General features: G+C 41.1%; 4 long non-coding RNA genes across 6 annotated transcripts in view; 1 reads left to right on the forward strand and 3 right to left on the reverse strand.

Moving 5' to 3' along the window:
• Positions 1-312: 312 nt before the first annotated feature.
• The window catches only part of LOC148645222 (uncharacterized), a 229,465-nt gene continuing 209,771 nt past the window's right edge, over positions 313-20,006 (reverse strand). The window contains exons 1-2 of one of the 2 annotated variants that reach the window (XR_015928330.1): positions 1,047-1,529; positions 313-487 (exon numbers count right to left, since the gene is read on the reverse strand). This is a non-coding gene — a long non-coding RNA (uncharacterized LOC148645222). Of the gene's footprint in view, positions 488-1,046; positions 1,530-20,006 lie in introns of those variants that run through there. The other variant, XR_015928329.1, reaches the window with a different exon arrangement.
• Positions 11,120-12,190, reverse strand: LOC148645223 (uncharacterized). 2 transcript variants are annotated; one of them, XR_015928464.1, is made up of 3 exons: positions 11,976-12,190; positions 11,601-11,770; positions 11,120-11,273 (listed from the first exon to the last, which is right to left on the reverse strand). It is a non-coding gene; the product is annotated as an uncharacterized LOC148645223 (long non-coding RNA). The 2 variants fall into 2 exon arrangements; XR_015928463.1 differs by lacking the exon at positions 11,976-12,190 and adding an exon at positions 11,865-11,943.
• Positions 14,238-15,818, forward strand: LOC148645224 (uncharacterized). The gene is made up of 3 exons (XR_015928414.1): positions 14,238-14,854; positions 15,010-15,060; positions 15,538-15,818. It is a non-coding gene; the product is annotated as an uncharacterized LOC148645224 (long non-coding RNA).
• LOC148645225 (uncharacterized) lies at positions 16,529-18,404 on the reverse strand. The gene is made up of 4 exons (XR_015928319.1): positions 17,689-18,404; positions 17,466-17,550; positions 17,189-17,243; positions 16,529-16,769 (listed from the first exon to the last, which is right to left on the reverse strand). It is a non-coding gene; the product is annotated as an uncharacterized LOC148645225 (long non-coding RNA).

Raw genomic sequence — 20,006 nt, forward strand, 5'->3', positions numbered from 1 at the left:
TGGGCTTGGCTAGAGCTGCGGTCAATCAGCCAGCCCTTGCCTACCCCTCTCCAATGAGGGGGGGTGGGCGAGGCTCGGCTTGATTGCTACCACACCCCGAGAAAAACCCCAGATACTAAGTTTTTTGGCGGGAAAATCTGGATACGCTTAAAAAGGGGGTAGCCTTTGACCTTTTTAAGTCAAAAAGCGATAGGGGGTCCCCTTGCGGCCACAAACTGTAAGCAAAATCTCTCCGCCAAAAAACTCACCAACACCGGGGTTTTTCAGGGCCAAGGGGGTACAGAACTCTGCACAAGAAATCAAAGAACAAAATCAAGGTTCAATCAACAATTTATTGAGCGAAAATGGCATACAAAACAAAGCATTACAATACGTCAAAGCACGGCTACATTAACGCAAAATACAGAAACACACAGCACGTTACTGTTTCTCCGAGGTATCAGTCGAGGCAGCGACCGGAATGAAGACTGGAACTTCGTTGCATTTCCTTCAAAACAACAGAAACCAGTATTAGCTGTGCTTTCTCTAACAAACAGGATCTCGGAATGATCCCAGATAGATTGAACTTCTGTATCGACTGGCATGTTCAGAAGATGAAACGGTTTAAAAAGATTAACAGCTGGAATAAAGCGCTTAGCCTGGTGTAACAGGTATTGAAGTACTCAGGCGTAGATTTTAAGTGTGAATACCAATGGCACAACAATCAATACAGCTACAGTGAATCGATTAAATAGAAACCCCCACATTATAATGTTTTTTTTCCGATTTCCATTTTAATTAGCATATTGTTTCTCTGTAACAACTTAGCTGAAACATGAATAATGAACCTGAAAACCAAAGCGGTTTCTTATCTATATTATGCGCTTCAAAAAAAGCGAAAGTAATCCCAGCTTTAGTTGAAAAAGATTTCTATAAACAGCAGGCCTACAGTGTTGTCGTTAAAACCACTTCTGCCCTGGAGAAATCTAGGGTCGCCTAGTTTGAGTCTTTTCACAAGGCGCGCTTCAATATGATACGTGTGAACGAATAAAAAGGTATAAACTTACATCGGTAATTCCAGGAGCTGAGCCAAGCATGTCCTGCCCGCAGACACCAAACTGGAAACATAAGAACACAAGTATTTAGACGAGAACTTAAAGATAATTTAAACCAAGGTTTTTCAGCAGTAAACGGCGTTTTCACCAGTGCAAATAGCGCAACATTTATTTTAAAACCATACGTGTAAAGAAATGTACAAAATGTTCATACTTAAGTTTAACACTTCCATTATTTAGTGCGAATCATGTCCTACCCGAAGACAGTAAACTGAAAACACAAACACAGCAGAATTTATTTCAAGACTTTAAGTTTTTAAGCGAAAAGTTCACCACGAACATAAGAACACAACATTCTCTGAAAAATAATTTTAAAAAACACAATTCTAGGTAGGCTACTTTAAGTTTGGATCAACGCAAACGCACACGCATTTTTTTTTTAAATAAAGGTCACGAAATATTTAACAGAGAAAGATTAGTATAAAGAAATTAAGAAAAGCGACGTTTTCATTTCCCCTAATACAGTAATTGTCTTTACTACTATAAGAGAGCTTTTCATAGATGTAAAAGGAACACACACGTTGTCTATGTAACACAAATGGTTTGTTAAAAATAAAAGAAGTGTTGAAAAAGAAAAGACATTAAAAAATGCTATTTAGCTCCCAACGAAAATACGTTTTTTTCCCCTTTCTCTAGCGAGGTTTAGACTACATAATTGCATAAGTTACATTTTATCTACTTTAAAAGAAACGAAAAATAAAAAATAATCATAAAAGACGCGGAACAAACGCACTCAGCTCCGCTCTCTCCAGCAGAACCTGGCGCACAGGTGCGCGGGGCGTGGCCTGCGAGAGATGTCATTCGAGTGGGCGTGGCTACAGACTGACGGCATAGGTAGCTTGTTTTCTTGGCTCCACCCGAAAACGTGTCAAAGAAATCGAGCTTGTTTTCAGTAGCCCCCATGAGTTACAAGTTTCAAAAAGTGTTTTTTTAGAATGCATTTAATTTACTACCATTGTACTTCTTATTAGACATGCAGCTGATGTGTTCATTTTACGAAGCTACAAGAACATGATAAAGTTCAAATGAGAGCACAGTATTCAACCCATGTAGCTCTTTTGGTTACCGGTAAGGGTTTGATTCGATAATCTCATGCAGCCATTGCTTGAAAGATGACAGGGTGTTGGTTTCAACAACATGGCTGGATCGCCTGTACTGTTCTCCCACAACTCTTTGTGTAAAGAAATTTAAGCTACACTTCCCTATGACATCCTTTCATGTTTCTCTTGGTTCATGTCAAAGTAGTTCACACTTTATTATTTCTACTTAATTTAACTGGTTAACTACAGTTACTACATTAGCATGATTTTTAACACTAGTGCACTGTACCAAAAGTAATAATAATAATTATAATAATTGCTTACACTTATATAGCGCTTTTCTGGACACTCCACTCAAAGCGCTTTACAGGTAATGGTGACTCCCCTCCACCAGCACCAGTGTGCAGCCCCACCTGGATGGAGCGACGGCAGCCATAGTGCACCAGTACACTCCCCTCACACCAGCTATTAGTGGGGAGGAGAACAGAGTAATGAAGCAGGTCATAGATGGGGCTTACTAGGAGGCCATGTTTGGTAAAGGCCAATGGGAAATTTGGCCAGCATGCTGGGATAACACACCTTCTCTCTTTGAAAAATGCCCAGGATTTTTTATGACCACAGAAAGTCAGGACCTCTGTTATACGTCTCATCCGAAGGACACCACCTTTTTACAATACAGTGTCCCTGTCACTATACTGGAGCATTAGGACCCACACACGCTGTAGGGTGAGCGCCCCCTACTGGCCCCACTAAAACCACTTCCAGCAGCAGCCTTAGTTTTTCCCAGGAGGTCTCCCATCTAGGTACTGGCCAGGCTTACACCTGCTGAGATTCAGTGGGTTGTAAGTTGTGAGCTGGGGGTGATAGGGCTGCTGGCTGATCTCTGGAAAGGACTGGTCTACCTAGCAAGTTTAAGGCCTGGTATTATCATGGAGTTCTTCTTAGACTCCATTGATCTCTGCTCGTCAGCAAGGTGTCTTTGTCAATGATGGAGGTGCCAGAGAGGAAAATCCTCAGGATCTGCAATGGCTTGGAATTCCAAGAAGCTATTGTTCCATACAATTCAGGTAGTGAGTTACAGCTATCTGATTGATGATTACCTGAAATTCCAACACTCTCATCAATCATTATTACTTTTAAATACAGAGGACTTTATTAGCAAAGCATGTTTTTATAATGGGTTCTTCAGCTCTGACTTTCTCCTTTGTAATACATCAACTGAGAACACCATTCCAATGATAGTTCTGACAAGGGGAGAGAAATAATATTGGGGGCTGAAGTGAGTTAAAATCACAAATGTGTATATTTTCCACATATATATGAATATATTTATAAACCATAATAAAATCTCTCTTAAGTTATTTCTGAAATAGATTTCTGAAAGAACACACTTCTTTCTCTTAGCATTAAGGGAATGTCATAGTGTCTGTAGAAGGCTTCTGTAGGAACCTGACATTTTGGCTCAACCCCAGGCTGTGGTGCTTCTCTGAGCCAAGATGGCTTCTGAGCAGGCAGGGATCTGGAAGCAGGTGTGCATCATTAAGCTGGACACACCTGGGCATTCCACATGAGGATTGTAGGCCTTTTGCGATTGGTTCCTATGGAATTAGCCACGCCCCTGTAATTAATGAAGAGGCTTATAAAAGTGAAGCCCTGGGCAGAAAGCATTTAGATTATGGTTTGAGCTGGAGAAGAACATGAAAAGTGTTTATTCTTAATTTTCTTATAGTGCTTTAACAGTGGGATCTGCTTGAGGAGGATAAGATGTCAATGGCTTGGAAAAAGAACACCGGAATTTACCAAATGGATTGTTCCTTAAGCCAGTTGGTTTTCTTTGAGACTTGACAAGCTGAGCTGTGGATTGGAGATGCAGTAAGTGATGTTGTCCAGTAGGGAGAGCTACATGTACTGAGATTGTGTGCCAGCTCATGGGTGTACTGTTGGGATGAGCTAATGTTGTGGAGTAAATTGCTGTTGCTGAATTCCTAGTAAGTGATGCTGAATGAAACAATCTGCAAAAGTGTGGTTTCATAGATGTATTGATCTCTTGTTTGTCTTGGCAGCATGCTGTTGCAGCAAAGGTTCCACAAGAACTGCATCCAAGAGACTAGGTCTGTAGGCTCTTAAGGAAAGCAGTACACCAGGAAGAGCCCAGCTGGTTCCTAAAGACCAAACCCAGCTTGATCCTGCTGTACAGCCACTGAGGATGGAGCCCTATGCTGAAATCCCAGGTAGGACACTGCTATGCTTGGCTGTTGAAATGGGGAGAAATTGAAGGTAACTTTGAGCGATGCTCTCATCCCAACCTAGTCCTTCTGTACTAAAGTGAGGTGCCTCTTGGTAGAATCTCCACTGGATGAGTCTGTGGGTGGTGTGGGAGTCCTTCAATGACTGCTCATGATCTGGGTAAGGTTGAGGAGCTCTTGTTTTCCAAGCTTGGGGACTCCAGAGTGTGATTGGACTGGGTAGAAATGTTGGTCCTGAACTGCTATTCTGAGACCATGCTACTATGACCAGTAGTGTCTGTACTTGGTCATGTAACCTCTTTTCCCCTTGGGGGGGTGAGAAGCACTGTTGCTTCCATGGGAAGAATGGAGACTGGTAGCTGAAGCTCTACAACAGGAATGGGACAACACTGCATCTGTAATATGGAGCCAAATATTGGGTTTGTATTGTGATCCTCTGACCTGTTATGTTCTTGTAACAACTTGTATCTTGTCTGTGCAATAAAGCCAAGGTGTCACTAAAGTCTCTGTATACAGCCATTAACTTGTATGAACTGTCCTCTGTGGTACCAGTGGATAATCTGCCACTGATCTTCAGGATAAAGAAACAGGACAGTTATTGGTAATAACAGTGCATTCAGGGGTTTTCCTAGACAACAGTGCCACCTGCAGGAAATCAATGTGTATAAGAAGGGATATGTACTGGTTCTGCCTCAATAGGGACAAATTATGCCTTGCACTAACCAAGGAACTTCAGTTCTCTTGTCATACTTATAAGGCACAGGTTAATTAGCCTAAGTATTGCAACTGCAGAACACTAGTATTGAGAGGACTGAGGAATCCCATGTGGTCTCCTTTTGAAAGTGTGAAGTGGTTTATTGGTCTGTCCCAATTGGAAAAAGGGCCCTACACTCCCCCAGTAAGCCTGTCCAGGACCCTTCACTCCTTTGAAGATGCCTCATCTGTAGAAGACTCAACAAGAAAGGGGACATGTAAAAGTTTGAGTCACTCCCCTCTAGGGGCACTGGGGGAGTTATTGTGATTCAATCACTCACTGATTTGCTCCTTGTCTTGCAAGGTCTGTTTTTCTTGTGATTTTACATCACCTGATTTAATAAAATGTAGAACCTGCTGTGCTCGGGCTCTCCAAAAGCAGGGCTGAAAGAGCCTCAGTTTAATCTAGAACATACTGTCTTGTCTGTTAAGAGCATGTCTGTGTGAATTAAATTTAATTGCGTTTGGGTACAGGAGTTAATTCTTCTGTGGCTCCTTTATATAACTATTTCATATTGGGTGTTGTAAGTATAGACCTACCCCCACTTCCTCTTCACATGATCATGTAACACTAATACAGATGAGGGATCTGACAAAGCTTGCATTAGTGTTACACATACAGACATCTTATGGAAGAGCAGAGCTGTACAGTACCTTTCCATTTCAGGACCTAATACTCTTGTCATGCTTTGAAAGGCTGTATACTTTCATTTCCCTACTTCACAAACAAAAGTACAGAACTATCCTGTCAAATAGATTATGCTTTTCACTCTGAAGTACTGTACGTAGTGCCTAGACTCGACTTAAGCCGTTATGGAAATGTAGCAGCACAAGGGGAGACATACCAAGCACTCTGCACCAGCAGACCCTCTGTGGTAGAGAAGTGAGAAATTAAATGAAGGGGGAACAAGGCCAAATGAAAACCTCTAGATGGGGAACTTAAGCAGGATTCCAGGGTTAACACCCCTACACTTTAATCTTTATGGACCTTATGTAACATCATCCAAGTGATTAAACCTCTTACAACAAGGGCCAAGATGGAAGACCTAAAGGTTCCCCCCCAGTTTTCAGTAAAAGCCTAGACTTCAGGTACTGTATTAATAATTGCTTACACTTATATAGCGCTTTTCTGGACACTCTACTCAAAGCACTTTATAGGTAATGGGGACTCCTCTCCACCAACACCAAATTAGTCCTGAGTTGGCCTAGATTTGCTTAATACTGTTGCTTTTCTTCAGATCTTCTTGACTGTTTTTCTTGGACAATACAGAACGTAGCTGTAGTTCCTATTGGTCAGTTGTTCGTATCTGAAGAACAGTTTCTATTGGTCAATAGGAGGCGTCTATTGAATTCCTATTGGCCAGTAAGGAACTGAGCAGCCAATCATATCGATTCTAGGTAGCCGATGAGAAGGACAGATGACTCTTCAAACCTACTCGAAAATCTTCAGAAACTCCTCTGTGAAGGAAGATACGTTTTAAATTCCTAATTGGATAGAACTAGTTGGGTTAGAGAAAGACACATTTTGTTTAACTTAAATAGAAGGCAACCTTTACGTCTTACTCTCCCAGCATTATAATGACCACGTTAGAGCAGAGCTCTTGTAGGAAACGCAATGTTTGACAACAGAATCCACCGTTAAAAAACATTGTTGTGTATATAGGCATATGGGCATGTAGATATATCTGCATATATATGTTTCCCGTATCTTGTATGATGTTTATTCCGACCGCTTAGGACTTTGTTTTTGTGCAAACTCGTCGGTTTCAATTAAACTGCTAGAAGAGCCTTGAGTTGTGTTAACGGTGACGGAGAGGTGCGACCGCCACAGTGTGTACATACTGTACAGCGCATAGTTTTAACAGTGCAGGACTCAGTGTTACTGTGCTCACTGAAAGAGGAGACATTTTTTTACAGTGAAAACTAAGTAAATCGTCATTTACAAGCGATACGTGTAGAAGGAATATAATTTGTTTGGATTTTTCGATTTGCCCGAGTGTCGTTAATTGACAAAAAAATAACAATTTAATGTTGTCAGCCATTCCCTGCACTTGAAGCACGACGTTTATTTAAAAAAACTTGAATGTATGTTAAATTATTTTATGTGAAAATATTTTCAAATAACATTTTCAAAATATATTTTCCGAGGTCTTCCAAGTGTCTTCAAGACGGTAAACGTTTGCAGTATTTTGCAGATGAAGTACCTAGGTCAATTTAGTACATAGTGCCTCTTAAAAAAAAAAAAACAATTTCCTGGTTGTTTTTCACGTTTCCGAATTTACGTTGCATAAAATTATACAAGGTCTTGTAATATATGAAGTTGCTAATCTTAGTATTTTTGAAAACGTGCCCCCAAAGAGGGTCGAATCTTTAAATGTCCCTTGATATGCGTATTTAAAACGAATACAAGGAGAAACAGATTACAGTTTCATCCATTACTGATTACATCTATTGTGAAAATATTTACACAGCTACACTACGAAGTATTAAGACGTGCAAGTTAAGGCCTTAAGAACACGTAATTGTTCATGTTAGCATTTTAGGGCTAAACCTACAGCTCTTGTGATTACAGTATGTTATTGGAGACAAACTTAATGTTACTGTTGAAAAAGTCTACTGATTTTGTATATAAGGTCACTTTGCTAATTACATTTAGCTGGTTTTTTTAAATGAAACCACGCTGTAGTGTGCTCAGATTTTGAAACTAATCTTTTTGATATAATCTTTAAAAACATAAGCATAATGGTCTGTCTTTGAATAACTCGGTAATCTGGATTCTAAAGCTCTGTCTGAGATGTGTGAGAGCATCACTGAGAAATAGTAATTCGTCATGTAACAGTATAGCTGCTTTGCTGAAAACATGCCTTTAATATGAAAATGGTCAATACTGGGATGATTGTCTAATTTAAGAAAATGACAAGGCAAACGCTGAGTTCTTGTGTCATTTCACACCTCAATTGTATTATTTTTTAGCACAGTATGTGTGCAAAAAATGTCATTATGCTGAAATGCATATATGAGAGTATAGCATGTATGCACTGTAATTATATTTATTTATTTGAATGTTTTTAGATGTATATTAGGTTTTCATAAAAAGTTATGCTCGACAGAGATGGCGTATGTTAAAGCAGACTGCTGTAGGCCGGCTGTAGTGAAGATAGTAGTCGCCACTAGAGGTCGCTCTAGACTGCTGTCTGTATATGGGTTCTCATCAGGTGCATTCTCTTTTTAATGAGTTGATTAATGGAGGCCTCACAGCTGCATTATCACATGGTTTTTATTTAGCCCATTAAACGTATTTAAGGTAGTACCTGGTGTTGAGTTGGAGTAGTGTAAGTCTTTGTTTAGGTTGATAAAAAGGATTGATTGAATAATGTTCAATGTTTTGCTGTTCAATGATTTTAATGCTCCCAAGCTAAACAAACCACAAACTTAGGAGGCCTAACATATGTATATAGCATATACATATGACATTGTATTTATTGTTAAACTAGTCAGATTAAAAACAATGCTGCTATTGCAGGTTTTACTCACCTTTCTCTGTGCAGTTTACTAACTGAAGTTTCTCTCCTAATGTTAGGGCACTTATGTTTAAAAGGTACTAGCTTTTTAAAGCTAAGCTGTCCGCTTGCTGCTCATGGTAAATGATGATTATCTACAGCATACAATTGAGGATGAATTGAAACTAAACAAATTCACAACAGTTTGTCTAGATGGTAAAAAATGAATTGTCAGCACTATTGCAAGGATAGTGTGCCTAATGTGAAAAAAGTGTTCCTTATAGAATACATTGTTTCATTGCAAAAAAGGAATCGCATGAGTCACTTGTTTGGAATAGTTGTATTTCATTCCATTTGGACCAGATAATATGTAACCGGAAACAAAAAGGTATGACTTTTTAGTATTTGGTTTGTTCTTAGGTGCTTAATAATGAAAATTTGTCTTCATGGTGTGGACACCCAAGTCTGTCAAGACACCTCCAGGACCCCCAGCCCTGCCGGTCCTAGGAAACCTGCTCTCGCTGGATCTGAAGAGGCTAGATCTGTCTCTCCCCTTGACGTCCCTAGGGAATATGTCCCTAGGGACGTCAAGAAGAACTGAATGCATTGTGAGTGTTTGGAATACTTAATACCTCCTGCTTCAGTGCACACATCATCACTGACTGCCCTACACTGTTAAAATTATACACTATTTGTACACACTCTATGAACAAAGCTCAAGGCTCTTTTAGCAGTCAAGCCAAAACTGATGTTTGCACAAAAACACCACCCATAGTGGTTGGAATAACCTCAGTACAATACAATACAAGATGCATAAAATAAACTTTTATATGTATCTGCATGCCTATATACACAATGTTGGTCAGAGGTGTTACAGCTCTGCTCCAACATGGTCTTTATAATGCTGAGGGTAAGATTTAAAGATGATGCAGAGGTCAGACGGTTGCCTTCTATTTAATTGAAACAAAATATGTATTTCTGTGATCCTACCACCTCTATACTTTCATGAACTTCCAACACATCCTCCTTCATGGACTAGTGTATGAAGGAAAGCACGATCTATACTAAAGGTCTTGTACTCCAGTTTTCATGTGGTACTGAAATGACTACAGTGGGCTACTAACCTTAAACCATGAAGATTATACTATTAGGTCCCGCAATGCTAAGATATTGCTGTGGTCTCACAACTTAAGTATTTCCAAGAAATGCCTGGGGCACTAATGCAAGCTTTGTGAAATCCCCTGCAGGATGTTGAGTTACCATGTAATTACATGCCTGCCATAATTTATTAGAACTCAATTCATAAATCATTGAAATTGATGTAATCTATCACTCCATTTTTGTAACAAACTGTACGTGCTCTAGATAAAGCCGAGACTCTCGCAACCCTGCTTTTAGGGAGGATGTTATGAGCAGCCATGGTTGAAGCAGGCTATAATGCAAGGTCGCAGTAAGCTAGGCTGAAGTAATAGGTCTTCAGTCAGGATTTGAATACCGAGATCGACTCTGCATCCCGAATATGGGGTGGGAGAGTGTTCCATAAGGAGGTAGGGGCCCTATAACGGAAGGCTTTACTGCCAACTTTTTTTTAATTAATGCATGGAATATGAAGACCTGCATTCCGTGATCTAAGCAGGCAGCTTGGATGTTATACATTATTAAGTTCCAGTAGACAGACAGGTACCAGACCCCTGAGAGCCTTGCAAGTAAGTAGAAGGATTGTGAAGTCCAGCCTGTACCTGACAGGAAGCCAATGAGGAGATAGAAATATGGGGGTTAAATGGTCATACTTTCTGCTCCATTCTGAACTCACTGTGAGGTGTTGAAAGAGGGATAGGGGCTCCCTGATAGTAGGGCATAGCAGTAGGCTGTGGCTTGAGTGGGGAGAAACTGCCTTAGTTTTGAAATATCTCTGAACAGTAGGAAGCATGTTTTCAATACCATTTTAACATGTGAGCCTTGTCTAACAGGCACTTAGGGTACTTGGCTTGAGGCAAATGTTTAAATCCTCTGACTTACATGCTGAAGGTAAGTCGTCTTATCAGTATTATTGCCTCCAAACAACAGAACCTCAGTTTTATCAGTAATTAGTAAAAAAAGTTGTCACACATCCCAGTCTTTACTTCCTCACTGCATGTAAAGTGAGTGATAATAGATAAGTGATGTGTAAACAAATTGTATATTTGAGTGGCAGCAGCATATGAATGAAAGTTAATTGTGTTTTTGCATTATCCTACCTAGCAGCAACAACTAGGGAGAGAATATTGGTCCCAGCACTGAGCCCCACAGTACCCCAAATTGAACTGGCAACATTGACGAAGCACTACAATTATCAGAGATTTGAACATAATGAAAAAGCTACCCCTGCAGGCACTGTGATCAGATAGTCCTCCCACAGATCTTCAGCTCAAAGCATTGGCAATTATGCGATAGTACCAGGGCACCAGAGGACAATTCATAGAACTTAATGGCTGTATACAAAGACATCCAGTGACACCATCACTTTATTGCATCAGTATGACAGTTGAGAGGATCAGCATACATCTTGGTACCACATTACAGATGCAGTGTTGAGGGTGTCCCATTCCTGCTGGAGAGCTTCAGCCAGTCCCCCTTCTTCCCCATCTGAGAAACAGGGCTCTATTTTCAGCATGGGGGAAGGGAAAAAGGTTACATGATCAAGTCCTGACACTCTGTTGGTCACTGTAACATTGTCTCTGAAAAGAAGCTCAATCCCAACAGAACTCCAACCCAGGCCAGTCACACTGGACTCCCAGTCTTGGAGATCCACACCCACATCATGAGCCATCATTGAAAGAATCCACACAATCCCCCAGACTTGTCCAGTGGAGATACTGCCATAGGGAAGCGCACTTCAATACAAAAGGACTGGATTGTTAGACCGATGCTTTTATTCTGAAATTTCTCCCCATTTCAACAGCTGGGCCAAGTACAGCAGTGTCCTACCTGGGATTTCAGTGTAGGGCTCTCCTCACTGGCTATGCAGCAGGGTCAAGCTGGATTTCGGTGTTCTAAAGAAACAGAAGCTGTATACCAGGAAGAACCAAGTTCTCTTAGGAAAACTAGTCCCTTGGAATGGGGTTCTTGGGGAATGTCATCTTCACTGCAACAGCATGCTGCCAAGACAAGAGATGGATCAATGCAAGGTATTGTACTTACCCCTGAAGCCTCAGTTTAACATTGTTTTAAAGTCCTGTGCTTAAGCCTTACCTCTAGAGTCACTACAGGCCCTCATCTAAAGCTGTGCTCATTTTCACAGCACTCTGAACACCTACATGCAGCATCACAGACTAGGAGTTCTGCAATGATACAGTAACTTACTTCACTGCTTCAGCTCAACCCAGCCCAACTTAACCATGAGCTGGCACATCATCCCAGCACATGTAGCTGTGCAACATCACGTACTGCATTTCCAATCACAACAACACAGCTTTTCACAACTCCCAGATGATGAGCTAGCTTCAGTAACACTATTCTAGTTGAATTTTCCAAGCTATTGACATCTTGCTCTTCTCACCAAATGGATTCCAGTGCCATAGTAACATTAATAATAAAACTCACAACAAATGATTCTCATGTTCCTATCTAACTCATAGCACAATCTAAATGGTTTCCTCCTAGGCTTGTCTTTTATAAACCTCTTCAGTAATTAAAGGGGTGTGGCTAATTCCATGGGAACCAATCGCAAAAGCCCTACAATCCTCATGTGGAATGCCCAGGTGTGTTTAGCTCGATGATGCACACCTGCTTCCAGATCCCTGCCTGCTCAGAAGCCATCTTGGCTCAGAGAAGCACCACAGCCTGGGCTTGAGCCAAAATGTAAGGTTCCTGCAGAAGCCTTCTCTGGGACACTATGACGTTGCTTTGATAGATTTTCCTTGACCACTATTATATGTGTGTTCTTTCTAAACCCTTCAGCATACCTCAAAATATTTCAGAAATAGATTAAGAGTGAAAGATAATGATTTGATTATGGTTTATATATATATATGTTCCTTTATACATATTCAGGTTTGTGATTTTAACTCCTAAATCACTTCAGCACCCAATATTGTTTCTCTTCCTACATCAGAACACTTAGCAGAGCAGTAGTATGATTGTAATGGTGCTCTCAGTTGATGCATTGCAAATGAGAGGTGCTGTAGACCCATTATAAAAACATGCTTTGCTAATAGAATCCTCTGTATTTAAAAAAATAATACTGATCGATGAGTGTGTTGTAGTAGTCAGTAAACTAAGAAGATTGAGGCATTACTTTGAGACATTGAATTAGACTTACAATATTTTTGATGCCCCGTATCAGCTGATTATTTAACTGTTTTTTTTTTCCCTATCGAACAGCTTGCTTCTACTGTATGTTCGCTGAGAATTGGTCCGGTGGTTTGGTAAGTACCCCTTTAAAAAAACTAGTCAAGTCTGACTTGTGTGAGACACAGCCCAGTGGTGCCGGGAGATGATGTCAGGGGCTGAAGTGGACCTGGAAGTCCAAGAGCTTGGCTGGTCATGAGAGGACCAGCGGCTACAGTGAGGGAGCAGGAGGCTCCAGATCAGGGAGGGAGCAGAAGGTTCCTGGTGGGGGGTAGCTTGGAGCAGGGAGGCTCCTGGAGAGATCAAGTAGTGACATTGAGACGCAAGGAAGGTCTGGAGGAGTAGCAGCCTGTGGTTATTGCTGCGTCGACCCGCCGGTAAGGCAAAGGAGGTGATAGTCTGGTCAAATGGGATTTGAGAGCATTCAACTGCTACTCCCCGAAAAGGATGAGCCAGAAGGTGGGAGCTAGAGGTGAAGCTCATGTAACTTGGGGAACCACGAGTGAAGGGCGCGGCGAGGGGAGGCAGCTAAGGCATGGTCTCAGAGGGTCTGGCGCTGATCCTGCTCTTGTCCTTTACAGGAAATGATTCATCTCCTGCCAGGTAGGTTCTGACTCTTCAAAAGCACTGGTGGGTCCGTCTGGTTTATCGAGTGTTAAGCCATCGCCTCCAGCTCCTCCTCATGTCTGGGGTCACCGTGGGTTCGAACAAATATTCTTCCAGCTCCTCTTTTGTAAACTCCAGCTTTCCTGGTCTTTTATCCATGTACAGTGCACTGCTGTTGAAAATTATGCCAAAGAAGTTACTGCAATTAACCAATTACATAAATTACATTGCAGTTATAAAGTGTGAACTGATTTTGACATGAACCAAGGGAAACATGAAAGGATGGCATAGGGAAGTGTATTTGAAAGTTTTATACACAAAGAGTTGTGGGAGAATGGCACAGGCGATCCAGCTATTTTGTTTACACCAATAGCCTGTCATCTTTCGAGCAATGGCATTACAAGATTATCTAATCAAATTGACATCAGTAACCCACAGGGCCACATGGATCGAATACTGCCCTCTCATTTGAATCTAATGTTCTTAAATCAACACTTGAGCTGTATGGCTAATAAGGGGAACAAAGGCAGTAAACTGTATGATGAATGTTTACGGATGAAACATATTACATATTGGTGCAGCGTTAAGATGGATCAGGTTCTAGAACAGTAAGGGTCCTGCAAAGAACTTTAGACCCCACAGCTCGCCTACATGTTTCTAAATCCTTTCATTCACATACCTGTGGCTCTCAAACTGTTTTTAATGCACTAACTGTGATTACTCAGATGGCCATTGGAAAAAGGATTTTGAAACTTGTAACTCATGGGAGCCTCTGTAAACATGCTCGATTTCTTTAACAAGTTTTCAGGTGGAGCCAAGAAAAAAAGCTGCCTGCGCCGTCAGTCTGTAGCCACGCCCACTCGAATGACATCTCTCGCAGGCCACGCCCCGCGCACCTGTGCGCCAGGTTCTGCTGGAGAGAGCGGAGCTGAGTGCGTTTGTTCCGCGTCTTTTATGATTATTTTTTATTTTTCCTTTGTTTGAATATAGATAAAAATTTAACTAATGTAATTATGTAGTCTAAACCTTACATGAGAAAAGGGTAACACGTAATTTTGTTGGAAGCTAAATAACATTTTTAATGCGCCTTTGTTCACAAATTTAAGCGTGTGCATTCATCCAAACCTACGTTTGGAAAGTACTTTGAAAAGTAGCGTTGTAAAGATTTTCGTTATTTTCCAAAGTTTTTGTGTGATTCTGCTCTTCTAATCGCTTGCAACTAATACTTTTTAATGGGCTTTCAATTGTAAATTGTAAGATTCGCACTAAATAATGGGAGTTTAAACGTAAGTACAAACATTTTATTCATTTCTTTACAAGTATCTCATTAAGAGATGTTTTGCGCTGTCTGCCCTGGTGAAAACGCCGTTTGCTACTAAGAAACCTTGGTTTCAATTATCTTGAAATAACCGTCTAAATACTTGTGTTCTTGTGTTTCCAGTTTGGTGTCTTCGGCCAGGACGGGCTTGGTTCAGCTGCTGAAATTATCTATGTCAGTATAAAACGTTTTATTCGTTCACACGTATCGTTATTATACATCGTTATATATACAACGCTGTTATTTAGAGCAATCATTTTCTGCTAAAACTGCGAAAAAAGTCGCTTTTTTAATGAACATTATACAGATTCATTAGCCGTTTTAGCTTCCAAATTGTATCAAAACAATTAAGACAACGGAACCTATAAAAATATGGATTGATTATTTGTGCGTTAAATAAGTTGTTTCAGAAAACAGAATGTGCTAGTCTCTAATCGATAAACTCTAGTTGTATTGTGTCTTCGGTATTCACACTTGTAACCTTTAAATGTAACCGCTTCAATACCCTGTTAAACAGGAACGTTTTCTGTTACACCAGGCTGAGCGCTTTGTTTCAACTGTATCAGTCAATACAGAAGCTCGATCTAACTGGGATCATTTCGAGATCCTGTTTGTAACCGAAAGTTAATACTGATTTCTGTTGTTTTACAGGAATTGCAACGAAGTTTCAGTCTTCATTCCGGTCGCTGCCTCGACTGATACCTCGGAGAAACAGTAACGTGCTATGTGTTTCTGTTTTAACATGTAGTTGTTTGCAAATGTTTTTTTACTCTGTTGACTTGTAACAGTATTTTGCGTTAATGTAGCCGTGCTTTGACACTTTGTGATTGAAATGCATGTTCATTTTCACTTCTAAGCTTGTGCATTTGACGTATTGTAATGCTTTGTTTTGTATGCCATTTTTGCTCAATAAATTGTTGATTGAACCTTGATTTTGTTCTTTCATTTCTTGTGCAGAGTTCTGTACCCTCTTGGCCCTGAAAAACCCCGGTGTTGGTGAGTTTTTTGGCGGAGAGATTTTGCTAACAGTTTGTGGCCGCAAGGGGACCCCCTATCGCTTTTTGACTTGAAAAGGTCAAAGGCTACCCCCTTTTTAAGCGTGTCCCGATTTTCCCGCCAAAAAACTTAGTATCTGGGGTTTTTCTCGGGGTGTGGTAGCAATCAAGCCGAGCCTCGCCCACCCCCCCTCATTGGAGAGGGGTAGGTGGGGGCTGGCTGATTGACCGCAGCTCTAGCCAGGCCCACTCGCTCCCGGCAGGAGAGGATGGCAGGTTGGTGGTGGCTTTGGTCCCTGCAGGGAGGCAGGTCTCCTGGGGTGTGGACTTAGAAAGCTGTCAGTTGCAAGCTGTGACTGATGGGCTGAGTCCGCCCTGGGTGCCTCCTCTCTCTCGGGCCGAGGCCATCTCCAGCCTGCCTTCCCCTCCTGCTGGGAGTGAGGGGGCTTGGCTAGAGCTATCCTCCATTCTCCTCCCCCCAGGGCTAGACCCACGCTCCCTCCTAGGGACCCTATTCCCCCCCAGACTATCTAAAAAGGCGGGCGTCCTCGCACTTTTCCAGGTCAGTGCGATGGGGTGTCGCCTTGCGGTGCGTGGCGCACACTGCAAGACAACACTTCACACCTTCGAAAATACAGGACAATGCAGACAATGAAATGAGTTTTTATTGCAAAATTCACAGCAAATACAAAAGCAGCAGTCAACAGAAAACATGCAGGTCAAGAAAAAAATACAGCACTGAATCGGGACATTACAGATCAAGCAACTGGTAACAAAAATAAAATGAAGCAGCACACATTGTCGAGAAGAACCTGCCAACGCACGACGAGTTGCTGGAGTGGATTGGAAAGGCGATCGTCGGAGCGCAGACGATCAGGAGCCGCAGAACTGAAGGCAAAAGAAAAAGGATCAAGTTAATAAGATATCGGACTTGTAGAATCGATTCACTTGAAGTTCTGAAGTCTTAACTTTTTTTAAAAAAAATTGCCCCAACAAAGAAACATACAAACACGCTCAAATTCAACAAGCAAACAATAAGTAACATCATGAGAAATCCCAGATCCATCCCAGTCCCACTACTATTTAGAAAATAGGTTGAGCCTATTATGAATAAAAGAATCCATAATAAACAACCACCGCTTTTGTTTTCTATTTGTATTCAGCAAAAGAACAACTAAACCAAAAGAAGTGATAACGTTAGTAGAAAACCTTTCTGGTGTTAAAATGCTGTGAAATACGAGTCGTCTTTAATACACCAATTTTGCACAAATATAAATAGTTTAGCGTAAGGTAGGAATAAAACTTACCGCGGAAAAAAACACTTTCATAACTAGAGGCCCGTTTTTGAAATCTTTTTGTCACCTGGAGAAACAAGAAATTAAATGTACTAATTCGTATGTTCTTTGCTAAAGTGTATCATTTGGGAATGGAAAGCGATATTATAGCCCGATTCCGAAAGGCGGAGATACTAACAATTAGATAAAGTTAATAATTTTTATACAGCAAATTATTTAAGATAAATTACAGCTTTTTTCGTCAAAGGAAACAGAGCTAGAGATGGCATGTCTTTAAAAACATACTTACATGAAAGGTAGTATAAGAACGCTGAATGCAGACTTTTGAAACTTCGAGAGCACGCTCAAACAGACAGGACACTCATTTCGGCGTCCTAAAACACAAATTAAACAGAGAAAAATGCAGTTAACAAAAGTTGCAACAACAATACATTTTCGTCTAACTTTCTTCAAAGTCAGATGTGAGTTTTTGCATTTAAAATAAGAAAATTAGAAATAAAACGCAAACGCACCTCACGCCACAGAAACTCACCCCGCCGCCATCTTGCCGGGCGCACCTGTGGAACAGGTGGACGGGGCGTGTCCGCTGAGGAAGGACACTCTGGGGGCGGGCTCGGCTCCTGAACGACAGCTGTGCACTGTTACAAGGGCTCAACACTGACGCTACTGAACATAAATAGTCAATTTTAACAAAGCATTTAACGGCTGAGGATTTTCCGACAACCTAACACAACAAAATTCCCTTACGGAGCTGTTCGCCGGACTCGTTTAGCTTGCGGCCAGCTGGTCGAATCAAGAGAAATGTGCTGGAGAGAGACCCCTGTCGCTCCTAGTTAGGACTGCACCTCTCTTTCACTGCTAGTGCCACACCTGTCCTGCAGGTGTCACAGTGGTATAAGGGGCTGCTTTTTCGAATTGAATTCCGATCTATGCATTTATAAAGGTCTTAAACCCCCCATTTTCCCTGTTTTGGAAGGCCCCGAAAATGGAGCCCCCCAAAACGGCCGGCGTGGTAGAGAACAGCCTCCTTTACAAACTCACCCCGACAGCATGAGAGCTTCACCCGGGGCTTAGGTCTCAGACTGACGGGGAGGCTCGGGGCTCGACTTCAACTCACAAGACTCTCCGGGAGTCGATCTGCTCTCTGAACTTTAGAAGTGTCCGATGGTTCAGCCCGCGGAGCCACCAGGCCGGCCACGCAGAATACCGGCCATGTACATCTCTTATTCAGACTAAAGCCAAGTTACTGTTCCGAAACGAGGCGGTTTCCACTGTTTGCTCTCTTTTCAAGCATTAAGGCTACTGAAACGCCGTTGTAAAGCGCTTTTTTAGCCCTTTTTGTGGCTGGACATGACTTGTTTATCTTTTCGATTTGACAGGGAAAAATAAAGTATCAATATTTGATGTAGATTTGGGGGAGCCTGAATGTCATGTGTCAGACGTGAAGGCTGAGAGGTTAAAAGTTTGATGTTTTTATTTTTCAACAAAATGCCTGAAAAGACTCTAAAGACATCATTTTTAAAAACGATTCAAGTAATCAAAATGTTTTATACCCCAGTTGCTATCTGGCCAGAGTATCCCTTTAATTCCTTTATATCAGTAGGTGTCACGACATGATTTACGGCGTTTGACAAGGTTCCACATAGAAGTTTAGTCCTTCAGAATAAAGATTTAAAAATCAAAAGCAATGTATGTAAATAGAATGAGAGCTAGTGTATGCACAGAAAACAGAATAGTGATGAGGACGTAACAACTTGCTCCGCGATCAACGGAGCGTCACAGTTCCATATTATTATAACAGTGCAGGTGCTTAAAAAATATTATCAAACAGCTGGCAATAAACTAGTGGAAGCACTGTACGACAGGTATTTAGGAGCTTTATATTAACTCATAACTGTCGGCTCTAAGAGAGAGTTGCAAGTTCATTTTGATGAATTTACAAATGTAATCGAAATTCTATCTTGTTATATACCGTATATACCGGTTATGCAATGACAAAATGTTGAGGAACTACAGTCAATGAGTGATGTACAGTATTTACAGGTGAGAGTGACGATCAGACACTAACCGTATATTTCACACTGCTTGATCTAAACTTCAAAGACAGAAATTCTGAAACACTTTCTGACGCTGTTGTCTAATCTTTTACAATTCATGATCTGAATCCCTGGGGATGAATAAAGTATTTTGAATTGAAATGAAAACAAATCGTGCGCAATTAAATGCTCAATTAAAGTTTAAAAAAAGTCTACTCCATCAGCGGCTCAGTTAAAAGTATGGAGTGGGATTGTACTCCACATTACGTACATCTGAAAGACTGCGGGATCCAGGCCAACTCCGGGTTCCAGTCCGTGTTTTAGACATGCCTAAATAATTAAAAGATAGGAGGCAGGTTTAGGTAATTTTGTATCAACCTTTCAATTGGTCTCCTTTAAAAATGGTTCTAGCAGCGTTTTTGCGTGTTTGGCTTTTAAGTAGCGCCCTTGCACCTGGAGGAAAATTATTCCGGTGTGTGTCGTTTAATTTGGGTAGCAGATTTCCGAACAAAGTTTCTTTTTTATTAGGATAGAAAGAGTTCAAAATGAGAAGAGAGCAGCCGTCTGAGCTTCCGAGTACCCCAAAATCGAATTTGACGCGCCCACTACCTGGAATTTGGAAAATGACTTCTAGCTTTCGATGAAACGTTGAATTAAAACTAAACCAACAACTTCCTAACCTTTTACAATTCATGATCTGAATCCCTGGGGATGAATAAAGTATTTCAATTTAATTCAACTGAAAACAAATCCATGTTCAATTAAAGTTTCAATAATTCTACTTCATCAATGCT

The sequence above is a fragment of the Lepisosteus platostomus genome, chromosome 19, assembly GCF_059453375.1.
Source record: "Lepisosteus platostomus isolate fLepPlt1 chromosome 19, fLepPlt1.hap1, whole genome shotgun sequence".
Taxonomy (NCBI): Eukaryota; Metazoa; Chordata; class Actinopteri; order Semionotiformes; family Lepisosteidae; genus Lepisosteus; species Lepisosteus platostomus.